Source organism: Sturnus vulgaris, chromosome 5 (genome assembly GCF_052056855.1).
Source record: "Sturnus vulgaris isolate bStuVul1 chromosome 5, bStuVul1.hap1, whole genome shotgun sequence".
Classification (NCBI taxonomy): Eukaryota; Metazoa; Chordata; class Aves; order Passeriformes; family Sturnidae; genus Sturnus; species Sturnus vulgaris.
Genome location: NC_142247.1, coordinates 21626759 through 21641515, shown reverse-complemented (window position 1 = coordinate 21641515; position 14757 = coordinate 21626759). Strand labels below are relative to the sequence as shown.

Genomic DNA, 14757 nt, shown 5'->3' with positions numbered 1-14757 from the left:
CTAACTTTTTTTCTCCAGTATCCCACTGCACTGCACTGCATTGCACTACACTGGTGCAGCTTCACCTCGAGTCCTGTGTGCAGTTTTGGGTACCATAGTACAAAAAGGATGTTAAGGCATTAGAGAACTTCTGAAGAAGAGATATGAAGATGGTGAAGGGTCTAGAAGAAAAGCCACATGAGGAGGATCTGAGGTCACTTGGTCTGCTCACACTGGAGGAGACTGAGGGGAGACCTCATCACAGTCTAAACTTCCTTGTGAGGGGAAGAGCAGAGGCAGGCACTGATCTCTGCTCTGTGGTCACCAGTGTCAGGACCTGAGGGAATGGCCTGAGGTTGTGTCACTGGAGGGTTAGGTTGGGTATTAGAAAAATGTTTTTCACACAGAAGGTGGTTGGGAATGGGAACAGACTCCCAGGAAAGTGGTCACAGCATCAGTCTGACAGAGGTCAAGTATCTGGAGAATCCTCGCAGACACATGGTGTGATTCTTGTGGCTATTCTGTACAGGGCCAGGAGTTGGACTTTGATGATCAGGACGTGATATGATTTTATGATTCTCATGTAGTACTTTCTATTTTTGAGGTTGGACTAGATGACACACTGTGGTCCTTTCCAACCTTACTCACTTGTGATCCTGCTAGTCTGTGATTCTGTGATTCCTATCTATTCAGGAACCATCTAGGTAATGTAGTCTCTTAAAATAATTTTTATGTAAAATGTGATTTTAAAGATGCAAACTTTAATCACAGATTACAGATCACACGGCAACAGAAATAATGACTGTCAATAAAAATCTTAAGCATGGAGATTGACCAAAAGTCTAAAATGACAACTTGGAGTTCTGAAATATGAAGTAAGTAAACATTTCATACAGCTCACAAAACAAACTTAGAACTTACCTTCAGTTTTTTGAAGAATCCACAAAGGGCATTTTATTTCAGCTGTCGAGTTCAGTTCATGTTAATAATTTCAAGCCAATTGAATACATAAAGGGAAAAAACACTCAAACATCCATCTTGTCAATAAGAATACTGGTAAGTAATGTGGAGATTAATTTTCAATTTTTATTATAAGAGATATCATTCATATCAACTTTGAAAGCTCATAAAAGTTAGATGGTTTTGATTGGTTTATGTTAGGGTTGCTTTTTTTGCTATTTTCTTTTTTCCCCAGGGGACTTCTGTTGGGCTGTACATATCTAACAGTAGCAAACAGATTGACAGGGGAAACTCTAATGACAAGTCTCATTTGTATGCACAGTGATAATATACAGTCTGTTTAAAGGCTGCTGTTAAACGTAGACAATTCATAGACTTTGTTCCTACCTTTTGCCACAGGGATGAATTACAGCCACACTTCAAATTTGATTGTGCACAGAGAGCATGTGGGAGGAAATCTGTGTAGCTAGAGGCTCAGAGTGCACCTTACTGAGACAAAACAGAAACAAAATGAAAAAAAATACAAATAAATCATAAAATTGGTAAAAACTGAAAAAGCACATATGGGATGGGAAGGGGACACAGAGGTGAAAGAAACTTATTACTAAAGCAATAGATTAATTGTTTAAAATTATACTTCTTGATATGTTACTGTTTGAGACCTTTTATAGAAACGAAGAAATAATGGCAAGGAAATTGCAATAAAGGATTCTCTCATCTAAATAAAAATTAAGATAAACTGATCAAAAGAAACTTAATTTTATTGAAGAATACAAAACTTGGTTCATCAATTCAAGATGCAGAAAGCAAAAATAGGTATGAAGATTAATTTTAAGTCAAAGGAAGGTAGCAAAGGTCATACAGATTATTAATTTCAGAAAAGATAAAATAGGATTCAAAGCATATCCAAAACAGATGAAGTGGAATATATAAGTCATTAAATTCAACAAGAACACTCAGAATAGATAATATTTATATAATTTTGTAACTTAAAGTAAGGCAGAAAATAATCAAAGAAAGGGAATAATTATTAACTGAATCCAAAGCAAAGTTATATCTTAAGTTTTGCTTTAGAATCCATTTTGGGAATTTTTTAGATTAAAACAAGGTTAGTGTGGAAAACACGAATCTGTGTTTTGCTTAACAGTGGTGGGGGGTGAAAGCCTCTAACCATGAAGTGAGCACAGTCAAAGAGTGGTCTGTTTTGACATAATTCCAAGCAACTCCGTGGTCATATGGTTTAAATAGGAAGAAAACATGTCACTGTGACATAGGTAGTATGTCCTCAGAAAGCAGAAGATCCACTGACACAGCAATATATATAGAGGACTGTAAAAAAAAAATTATATCTAAGAAAGATATGCTTTACAGAGCCTACTGGGTTTGCATGGCCAGGTTTGGGTAGCAGTGGAGGGGACCTGCAAGGGTGGCTTCTGTAAGAAGCTGCCAGAAGTTTCCTCTGTGTCATACAGAGCCAATCCTCAGTGGCTCCAACATGGACCTGCTGCTGGCCAAGGCTGGGACAATCAGCAATGATGGGAATGCCTCTGTGATTACATATTTAGGAAGCAGGAAAAAAAGTTATTGCTCAGATATAAGTGTGGCCAGAGAAAAGTGGCGTGAGAGCACGTGAGAGGAGCAGCTCTGCAGACTCCAAGGTCAGGGCAGAAGGAGGGGCAGGAGGTGCTCCAGGTGCTGGAGCTGAGATTCCCCTGCAGCCCATGGTGCAGAGCACGGTGAGGCAGCTGCCCCTGCAGCCCATGGAGGACCATGGGGAAACAGAGATCCATCCACAGCCCATGGAGGGCCATGGGGAAGCAGAGATCCATCCACAGCCCATGGAGGAGACCCAGCCAGAGCAGGTGAATGCAGGAATGGAGGTCTCTGAAATCCAGTCTGGATCAGGCTCCTGTCAGGGCCCTGCAGACCTGTGGAGAGAGGAGCCCATGCTGGAGCAGGTTTCCTGGTAGGACTTGTGACCCCATGAGTAATGAACACATGGCACCTGTTTGTGAACTGTTTCCCTGGGGATGGACTCACACCGGGGAGGTTCATGGAGAGCTGTGTCCCACGGGAGGGATCCCACACGGGAGCAGGGGAAGGTCTCCTCTGCCGGAGCCGTGTCAGAAACCACCTGCCATGAACTGACCATAGCCCCCCTTCCCTGTGTCCCCGTGCCACTGGGGGAGGAGGTAGAGCCCAAGAATGGGTCAGGAAAAGGTGTTTTTAAGATTTATTTTCATTACCTTCCTCTGATTTTGTTAGTGGTAAATTCATTTAATATCCCCAAGTTGAGTCTGTTTCACCTGTGACAGCAATTGATAAGTGATCTCTCACCGTCCTTACCTTGATCCATGAACATTTGTTACATTTTTTCTCCCCTGTCCATTCGTGGAGGGGAGTGATGGAATGGCTTTGTTGGGTGCCTGGCATCCAGACAGGGTCAATTCACTAGGCACAAACCAACAAAAAATCTACTTCCTGAAATTATTTACAAGCAAGAGAAACACAATAGAATTTATATAGAATTAATGGATTATATAATTTCATATAACCAAAGAAAGTGTTACAAATTTGCAAATGCAGTGAGATATTGTGCTAATGGGTGCCAGTGTACACAAATAATTCCTTGACGTGGCTTGAAGAAATAAGGAACAAGAGACAAAAACTTACAGCAAAGGTCTAGCATAGGATGCAACTCATAAGTTTCATGTTCGTATTTCTCAGATTTTTCTTTTGAGGGCATTGAATTTCAGTTTTATGAAGAATGAATCAACAAACTCTCTGCACTAAATATACTAAAGTCTACTTCAGAAAAAAATATTTGTTTTACAAAATTAAATCTATTAAAATCTCATTCTCACAATTGAAAAGCAAACATATTATGGAGAAGTCCCACCTCAGAGAGCACACATACTCTCACAATCCTGCTGATGAAAATAGCCATATACTTTTGGTTTTCTTTCCTTGGTGTATTTTAGGTAATATTGAGCCAATAAAACAAAAATATTGATTACCATTCTTCCTGTGCTTCATCTACAAGTGCAAGATCTATATGCAATTTATGCTCACACTCCATAGAATTACAATAACCGGGATTGTTTTACCTCACAGTCTAGTGTTTTAAGTACACATCAAAAGGGAAAACAAGTAAAACACACATTCTTTGCAAAGGTGGTTTTGGGGTTTTTGTAAATTGCTGTTTAGTTGCCTGGCGTCAGACCTTGGATGAGGAGGGTGGAGGTCTCCTGTAACTCCAGTGTTTGCCTGTCACTTCTCAGAAAGGAGAGTTCAGCTACACTGACATATTGATGCTGCAGATACCCTTGGCCATCTCAAAACATATTAAACATTATTTAGAACAACTCTTGCATTTAGGCAACTATAATTCTCCAAAGATACCTAGTTTAAAGCGAACTGAACTTATTTCTAGGCTTCAATGTTGACATTGATTAGCTCTGCCTTGGTTAAAAAGTGAGAAAAGATACCTAACCCATATGTAGATACTTGAATTTGTGAGTGTTAATTTAAAACTGATTCCCATACATAGCAGAGATTTAGCATTTTAAATAATGCAGACAGATTTAAACCAATAAAGATTTAGTCTAGCAGACTAATTGAAAATTCCCCCCCCAAATTTTATTTTATTTTATGCACAATGGTTTGACCAGCTTTAATTACTAAAACTCTTCTAAAATCTAAGATGTTATCATTTTAATAAACTGTTTAATAAAGTAGTGGTTAGTATTGTACCTCATATATGCTTTTCAATCTACAGGAAAGTTTATGTGTGCTTTACTGAATAATAATTTAAATTGCATCACAGTGTTATAACATTCAAAACATTATCTGTTATGGCAGATAATTATGATTTTGTCATAAAGTCATAGAATCATAGAATGTTTGGGGTTGGAAGGGACTTCGAAGATCACCTAGCCATGGGCAGGGACACCTTTCAATAGATTATTATATTAATCAAAATATCCCAGCTGACTTTGAATACTTCCAACGACTGGGCATCCACAGCATATCAGGACAATGTGTTTCAGTGTCTCACCACACTCATAGCAAAGAATTTCTTTCTTATATGCAATCTAAGTCTACCATATTTTAGTTTAAAATTATTTTTTCCTCTCCTATCATTATTACTGTACCCTGGAATTAGTTTTATTGAGCAGTATTGTATACTTGTATTAGTAATATTTTTTTCTCATTTTTTTACTACCTTCAGAAACTCTAAAATATGGCTAATGCATTTTATGACATGCCTCATATACCATATATAACTTTGTATATTAATATGAATATAACAGCAATTCACTGTTGTTTTTAAATCTATCTCTCTAGTCACCAACAGAAACCTCTGACAGTAAGCTGTCTTTTCCAATTCTGTTTCTCAAACCAATGTCAGGATGAAGATAATGTCTTCAAGACTAAATCACTTCATATGTCATCATCCTCAAGGTCTTCGTCTTGTATTTAGTATTCCCTTAGCAATCAACACTGAAGATGAATGCCTTGCTTAGTATCCTCCTTAAAAAAAATTCTCTATTTTCAGTATGCTTATTTTAATAATGTAATGACTGTATTAGATATTGCTATACATGTTTTTGAAGTAACCTTTTTTGTGTATAAATAACAAAAATGTAGTTATTTGTCAGCTCAAATTTATCTTAGCACATCAGAAAGGTTGTTTGGTCAGTCAGCACAGCACTGTACCTCAATCAGTCACCTCTGCCTTTTTAGTGTGTCATGGCTTTGTACACTGTCATGCTCCTGCAGAAACAAGCTCTTCATTTCATACTGGCTCAAAATCTCCTGGTAAAACACCAAACACTGACATATTTATTCTGTCTAATTTCCTCTTTGATAAGCTTTCAACTGAACAGCTGAAAAAGTCATCATGTGAGGATGAAACTCAGGAACAAGTTGAATCTCGGTGTGAAGGGGGACGGGTTGTACAGCTTGTACATTATTATGTCATGTGATGCATTTTTGACATAATTTATGTCTTTTGTAGACTGTCATTAATATCCAATACCTTTAGTATCCATTGCAAATTGGCATTTGGCATGCCCAACACTAGAAAACTTCAGGAGACGGATGCCTGTATCATATTTTGCAGTGATCAGGAGAGATGTTCTCAATGACCAGTATTTCAGACTTCTATCTACAGAAATTGCCTTTGTCTGCTGATTTAAATGTTAACAGAGTTCCCCTCGCTACAGTAGTGTCTGAAAATTCTGCTCCAAATGGACAACTACCTAGCAGGTCAAGATGTTGAAATGAACATTAATATTCAAAGCACAATTTTTAGGGAGTTCTACTAATTATTTTATCCCTGTGACCCTTACTTTGGGTAAACTATATTACACAGCAATCACAGCTTCCAGCACTGCTTTTGATCTTTCTATTTGGGGTTACACTCACAGATAATGTTATGAAAATGGAAATTTAAATAAAAAAAAATCTGTGAAGTTTTTTTTTATAATTTAGGTTATATTCTGATTCCTCTGTGTGAAGTCATTATGAATTTTTTCTCTTATGTTTGTCCTCACCAAATAGTATTTCAACTTTGAAACTAAATGCCTTATCTAGGCATCAATAATGAAGTAATTAATTATCAAAATATAATAGACTGATATTTGCAAGATTTCCAAAGCAATTATGGAAACTAGGTGCTAAACGAGTGGTTTGCAAAATTATCCTGTTTTATGTGGAAAATTTATGCAACTATGTTATTTTCAGTTTTGTCTTAGAATTTTTTTTCCTGAGATCCAGTAATTCTTAGATCTAAAAATTCTTCAGAGTTTTTGTGTGAATACCATACAGCTCTGTAAAATATTTCTCTGAAAGTTCCAGTTAGTGAAAAATTATAGTCATTTAACAAGGAAATGCTTCTGACCACTTTGTGACCAGCTGAAGTATTGCAATGACGTGATCATCAAAGAAGTAGAAAATATTTTCACATTTCAGTAGTTTTTTTTCTTAAAAGTTTTTTATCCAGTGTAAAAAAATCAATCTTCACATTCATGTTTTCTTAATGAGAATGCTGCAAATTCTTGGCCCAGGTAGCTTTATTACATCATTCTAATCCATATAAAATTGCTTGGTTTTTTTCTGGGTTTTATTTAAGTGTGTTAAAATAGACCCTCACACAGTAGACCCAAAACAGCAGCTGACTTATGCTGACATAGAACATCACTCCCACATACACATGCACAGAAAAGTTGAAAGTCTTTTCTCCTGACACTTTTCACAGTTTAGTTTATGGAGTGAACATGTAACTTTGTGACATAAATGTGTTTTGACATTCTCTGACGAAAGCCCAGCACTTCTGTTATGACAATACTCTGACGAGCAGTGTGCTGTTACAGTTGGCTACATGAACCACTCACTCTGGGACTGCAATTTATACTGCATCATCTGCTCTGACATAGCTGAGTTCAGGCTCATGTCATGCATTGGGCAGCTTGCCTTACCTTCACAGAAGTCTAAACTATCTCCCATTGCCTTTATCCTTCAATCAGATCACCTTTTTTCTTTAGACCCTTTTAATCTGCTTCTCTTCTGCTGCGCACCTCAACCTGGGCAAATGCTGATGTGACCTAGGTTGCCAAACATGATCTCGTCCTCTGGAATTTTGCATCTCAGAGTTGTGCTTTTTCCATTGTGTAAAATGCTGAGAGAGCAGGTATGTGCCTCTAAGCCGTGAATCTTGGCCTTTCTGCCTTGTTAACAAGTTACTGCCCATTAGCTGATCCATGACAGCCATTCATACATGTACTGCTGCCCCACACTACTTAAAAAGAGTTCATCTCTTTTTCATTAAGATGTAAGCTACATCAATCAATTCTGCATTTACTACAGTCTGTAATCTCCTGTGCACTGATTTATAATGATGTGTGCAAAGGGTCTTGGTCAATGATAAATTTTAGAAAACTCAGAATTCCTTACTCCTCTCTGAGGGATCAGTGGTTCCACTCCAGACGTGCCATCAAAGACTGCTTGAAGACAGGTACCTAGGCCAAATAGTTTCTTTGGAAATGGCTATCCCATGAGCAAACTGTTTCCACATTAAATTCCACATTGTTTCAAGAAAGCTTCATTTTAATTTACTGGGTTTTATTGATGAAGAAAATGCTTTCACGTCTATTCTTGCTAATCTTGAAAAGAGCTAGACCCTGTTATTTATAATTTTCTGAATTTTATTAATTTCAAAAAGCACAAATCATTATTAAATATCTGTGGTTGATCCATACATATAAATATCTCAGCATTTTTTTGTCTTAGAAATAAAGATATCTATTAGATTGTAGCAACATAAATGAAGATTTTTGATGAGTTTAGGTACAAAGCAAATTAAAATAGATCATTACCTAGAGAGGAAACCTATTAACCTGTTTCCTTTAGGCAAATAAACATTTCCTTTGCTATTAGTAAAACCCTTTGTACTCTTTAAATCGAATCTGTTAAAAGTTATGCTGGGTTTGATGGCCTAGAAATTAAAGCATGAAAAACATATGGATCTTAATGGAGATTCTTTCAAAACTCTAAAACTAAAGATTTTGCCGTTAAATATTCTTCTTATCCCTATTAACTTGGGTAATTTTACCTCAATATTTGGGTTAATTAATGCATATCTATTGTGCTTGTTTGGGGATTTTTTTTTAAATTCCTACAGAGATAGAAAATCATCTCTGCTATAAAATGAACAACAATAACAACAAAATTACCATGTTATGATTTTCAAATTGAACATTGCTGAAAGAAGTGACCATGCAAACAGAGCTGCCATCTTGTGGATAAAAATATCCTAAGAGCTGGTAGTTTGTGTTGCCTGAATGCAGGGGGAAAAAAAAAATGTTTCTAATGGTCACCAGGTCTACCTGACTTGGAATTCATCTCATGTACAGGATTATGAGAGCTGTAATTTTGAGCTTGCACAATCAATCTCTAAAAACTCATCACCTGACTGAGTTCTAATTTCCTCAAAAATCTTTAAACCTAGCCCTTCCAATATTAATAATGTATAGGTTAAGCAACACTGAAGAACCACTTGTGTTTTTCAATTAGTGTTTGGAGCAGAACTATGTTTTGTAATATAAATAATTGGTTTAACCATTAAATTGATGTGACAGAAATAATTGTCAAGCAATTAAGTGCAATAATGATTTCAGCTCACGGGAAATATATACTCATAAACCTGAGTTTCACTTTCCTCAAGGACTAAAATATCCCCCTCTAGTTAGATTCTTCAGCATTATTCATATATCAATTAATATTAGGTTATAGAAAGAAAAACAGGTAGTTATTGAAAATCATTAGTCACTTCTCTTTCATTTTTTTGTTCTTCCTTTTTTCTTTTTTCGTGTGATTTGAATTTAAAACTAAAAACTGCCAAGAAATGTCACTGCCAACAGCATTTTTATTGTCTGTGCCAGGTGGGAGAGTGGACAAACCAATATTTTCAGATATGGAACTCATGGCACAACTATAGGAGTGTATGAATTCTGTGTTCGTGGATTTCACACACAGTCATGCTTTGACTGCTTGTAACTTATATTTATTTCATTGAAGAGATTTTTCTTTTAAAGAAATGGCCTTACACCTTTTTTTTCTTTTTTCTGAAGTGACTTGCTACTATTGCATATTTAAAGGGTGTAATTTAAATCCTGTCATGTATTTTCATTATTTGTATTTCGAACTGGTTGAAACCCATGTGTGACAGCATGTGAAAGTGTTAAAAATGTTATGTGACTTGATTAAGATTATGGAACTGCTCTTTTATCTACCACTCTTGCTTTGTTTAACCTGGATCTACAAATTCTTCCATAGTTTTAAAAATACTGGTGATAGATAATTTTTGAGACAAGGAGCATGGAAAAATTAATAATTTATCAGTAAATTAATAAATAGTTCAATTTCAATTCATGAATCATATATTACTGCAGAAAAATGACTTTTTTTTGTACAGAAAATGTCAAATTTTACAAGTAATTTATTAAAAGCATTCTGCACTAATATTCTAAATTAGCATTGATACTACACTTTCTAAATAAATTTTCTAAGTTACTGCTTAGTTCATGAAGCATAGGTACTCTTTTATCATTGGACAATAACAAACTTCATAAATGCTGAGGGCTTTGTAAAAGTATGGCACTCTACCATTAAAGGTAGACTCTAGCAGGTAATCTGTGAGCGATACACTCTTTAAAGGTGTAAAGTGTACTCTACACATGAATAAAAAAAATGCATAGAACTTTAATTCATCATTTTAAGATTAAGTAGATGTGGGAAATCCAGGCATTTTTAATGCTGAATCAACCAGTGTAATAAAATGTTGACAACAATGTGTCAGTTTGGTCTAGACTATATATAGCATTAAATATTTTGGAGACTATCAATTTGCATATGATACATCTAAGCATACTTTATCCCATCAATAGTTCTTTTCTTCATAACTCATGATACTACATCTTACCTTTATCCTTAATCATACAATAGCAAAGCTGACAGTCCCATTGTCCAAATTAGTCTTTTCTGACCTGAAATTCAATTTTGTTACTTTGCATAGCAATGAATCTTTTTATAGCTATTTCTATCTGAACTACCATGTTTTCTGAGCAGAAATAAGTAAACAAAGACTTTCATTTTGGCCTAAAGAATGTTTTGACTAATAGGTTACCTCCAGATCCTCACACAGAACTGGTGTCTATTAAATTCCCAGAATTAAATCACCTGGTCTCTAACACTTTGCGAAAGAACCAGAAGAACATAACAGAGTTCTTTTTCAAGTTTATTCTAGATATCTTATCTCACATATCTTTTAGATTAAGTTAAATTGTGTTTAATTATATTTTATTTTTCCTATGGTGTTTTTTTGGCTTGGTGTAGTTGGTTCTCTGGTCTCGTTTTTTCCGTCAGAGAACAAACTGAGCAACAATATATATATTTTTTTGGGGGAGGGAGGGGACAGTAGACCATAAATAAACTGGTGTGTTACATTATTTTCTGTAAATACATTTGGGATCATGTTCCCATCCATTTAAATAAAGTATTAGTTTCCCAAGATTAAAAAAAAGCTGTCACAGAACAAAAGATACAACATGGGATAAGACAAATATTTTGAATTTTTTGTGTACAGTAATAGGATTTTTTTGCCACTTAAAAGTGAGAGATCAAAATATTAATTTATGGAAAAAGCGATTATTTAAGCACTGATTTGGACTCATTTTAAAATTCTCATGATTTATGATATTGTCTGTAACATAGCTAAATATTTTGTGCCACTATATTTAGGACATCATACATTTGATGTCCTACATCAAGTGTGTCCATACATCATACAATGTGTTTCATGCCTCATTTACTACAGAATATCTGGGCTGCCACTTAGCATTCAAATAATAACTCTGCGTGTACATTTGTGCATCTCTGTACTTTTTCTGTTAAATACTTAGAAAGACATAAGAATCAACCTAACCTTGCAATAGTGAAATATTCTTGAATTTACACCCTTTCTCCAGCATGTGCCTTTATTAATCTCATGCCTTAAGAGGACACAATGCAAAATCATTAAAAATCTGAGTTCTCCAGGTGCTGCGTGCATTAACCTTTCCTTTCATACCTCTTCTGTACAATATTTTGATGATTACTGTCATTTAGCAAACAGACGATGAAAACGCAGTTACCTGAGGGTCTTGTTCAATAATTTAGGCAAATTAGTTTTTCAGAATTTATTTAATTGCCACGTTCAGCAGCTAAGCCACAAGGAGCACCTGGTTCCCAAAGCAGGTAAAATCTCATTTCCTACACGGAAAAAAAAAAAAAAAAAAAAAAAAAAAAAAAAAAAAAAAAAAAAAATAAAATAAAAAAGAAAGAAAGAAAGAGAAAGAGCTGAAATTAAGAAGCTCCCAGGTGTGTGCATGCATGCAGCGGTGAGGCAGCCCTGGGAGGGCGGCCGGCAGTTTAGGGTTAAGGGCCGGTGCAGGTGAGCGAAGCCAATGAGCGCCCGCCCGGGGCCGCGCCTGACATCATCCCGCCGGGGAGCGCCCAGCCCGGCCCGCCGTGATGGATGTTTACGGCTCCGCCGCGAAAGCCAATTATCTCGCTTTTGTGTGAGGCCCAGGCAGCGCTCCGGCTGCCTGCTCGCACACGGCGCTGCTGCATCCAGCCGAAGCAATTGTTTTCCCCGTGTCTGGTAAGAGTCTGGTCTGGTTTGCCTTCTCTTTCAGAATAAAGGTGATGCGCCTAACCTGGGAGGGGAAATGCTTTCACAGTTCAGAGGCTTGTATGCCTATAATGTGTAAAAAGCAGATTTTTACTGGCAAAAAGGATATCCTTTAGAAAATGAATGGTTTTAAAGGAAGACGAAGTCTGTGTCTGGCAAACTCTACTTTGCAATATGGAAATAAATAGCCTGCATGTTTGTGTTGTTCTTCAGGTGAACTAAAGAGTTATTAGGCTGACAAGAACATGTCATGGATCAGTTATTTAATACTTGAGTTTTTCATTTCTTTTCCTTTAACACCTGTGTTTTTCCTTTGAAATCTAGCTTTTGTTGAAGAACAAAGAAACGGGGAGCTTTAAGAAGAGGGAATTTAATGTTGTAACAGGTTTGAAAATGTTCTGGAATACTTTTGCAGATATCAATCAAAAGCTGCAAAGAATATTACCAAGATTTTAAAGTTTCCAGTTCTGGAATTAGTTATGGTTACTTTGTTCTGCTAATTTCTGTAATCTAAAGTGCTAAGAAACTGAGTCAAAGATAAAAGTGTTCAATATACAGCATGCTGGTATCAAAACACCCAATAGAGTTTTTTGTTTATATGTTTTTCCTGTTTATGCTCTGTAGCTCATCTTAAAAACCACCTCATTTTGTAGCGACATAAGTGTATGTATACAAGTGTTTATATGTTTTGCATTGTTGGCAGGTTTGTGACTTGCACAGAGAGAGGAGGGAGAGGGTAAGGATTCTGTCTATGTAACTTCCTAGTTTTGCAACAGAATAAGTACATTTTAAAGCCTCTGAACCAATGTGGATTTAAGAGATTAGAAGTGACACTGACATTGACAAATCAGATTCAATAAAGAATTTAATTGACTGAAGGAGTTCAGGGGCTAATGTATGAAAAATCCAATAACCAGTTTAACTAGTCAAGTAGTGCACCTAATAGGAAATAATAAATAGCAGGTTCCAGTTAATTTAAAAGCTTGATGACATTTACTTTATAGTGATTAGAATTCACTAGGTCACTTAAGAACTCTCTATCTTTATTTCAGTAATCCATGATTATACAATCCATGATTCTACAATACAAAGTTTCAAATAATGACATATGTAGTGAGTATTACAAGTGCTTGCAAACTTGAGGTATATTGTCACTCAATCTAGCTATGACTATCTCTGCTCTAGTCACTCTTAGAAGAATAGTAGTTATTTGCATCTCAAACACCACTTAAGACAGTAGGGCTTCTCAGCTGTATTGCACTTTTGTGCTCTTTACTAGTTCAGTCTTGTCTATGCTGCTCCAGGTACTTACCATTGTAAATTCAATTCTGGATAATAATATGACAAACAGTCCTAGGCTTTTATTAAACGACATATCTATAATATGGATGGCGTTAGAAGAACATATTTTGGTTAAGGTGAAACCATTATTATTCTTTCCTGTCTTTTTAATAGCAAATTTTGCTAGGTGAGATGACCATGGCCCATAAGGGAGAGGAGTATTTAACATTTTACTACTCTACCCTTCTTGCTTAGATCATTATTAAACTTGAATTTATCTTATGCTAGTCTTGCAGCTATGCTTTTAATACTTTTAAATTTAAAGAAAAAGTGTTTTCACCTCTCCCTCGATTACATACCTACCCTTTGCATAGGTCCATGTCATTTATCAATGCATCATTACTAGGCTTCATGTCATACCTCCCAATATTTCTATTCCTACTCAGTAGCAAAATTTAAATATAAACAAATTATCTGTTATTTCTGCTAAAATAGAGTGTGATGCATATAACATAGATTTTTGAGGTTGATTTGTTACACACTCACAACGTTCTGATCCAAAGCATTCAAAGACTCATTTTTGTAATTGTGTCCTTTTATGTACCAATGCACTTTTTTTTTTAGATAGTAATCGTGGAACTAAGCAAGCCAAGGAAACTTAATGATATGATAATCCAAACAGATAGCAATCAGGTTCTTATAAGAAATAAGACTTTCTTTTAGTTTAAACTTTCAAAAGGAGGAGAAATAATTTCTGGTACACCATTTTATGGAAAGAAAATATGGAGGATTTTTTTTTTATTTTCAATCAGAAAATAAATTTATCAGAAAAAATATGTAGAAAAACTATTTTTTTTTTATAATAACTGTTGTGTTCTCTTTTTTTCCCCCTTAAAATAATAAAGGTAACTGTGGTAATGCTAGCCCAAGCCTAGTAGATTAACCACTGCTTTGGAAAAATATCCCTCTAGACTTCTACTTGATTTTACTCTGTAAATTCCATATTACATCAATGGCCCACTTTATTAAATGAAGAATTAACATGGGGTTGCTAGATTGTATGCATAGACCATTTTGTTTGTCTGATTCTCTGTGAATGAGTCAACTCGAACATTTTGACAATGACATCAGGTAATAGCCCTTACAATGAAGATTTGAGTCATTCCTCCTACACAAGACTTCTCTTGTCAGGTAATTTTGAGAAAAGTGACAAAAGGATTTTTTTTTTTTGTTTTTTGGTTTTTTATTCAAAAATTCAGTGCATTTAGTATTTCTTATAGATAGTAAAGGTGCCAGCTAAGCAG

General features: G+C 35.7%; 1 protein-coding gene across 11 annotated transcripts in view; it reads left to right on the top strand.

Annotated features, from left to right (window-relative positions):
* Positions 1-14757, top strand: part of MGAT4C (MGAT4 family member C) — a 314940-nt gene that overhangs the window by 183423 nt on the left and 116760 nt on the right. The window contains exon 1 of one of the 11 annotated variants that reach the window (XM_014888564.2): positions 11988-12142. The exons of 9 other annotated variants lie outside the window; for them this stretch is intronic. The gene's annotated coding sequence lies outside the window, so the exon portion shown is untranslated. Of the gene's footprint in view, positions 1-11987; positions 12143-14757 lie in introns of those variants that run through there. One more of the 11 variants, XM_088165031.1, reaches the window with a different exon arrangement.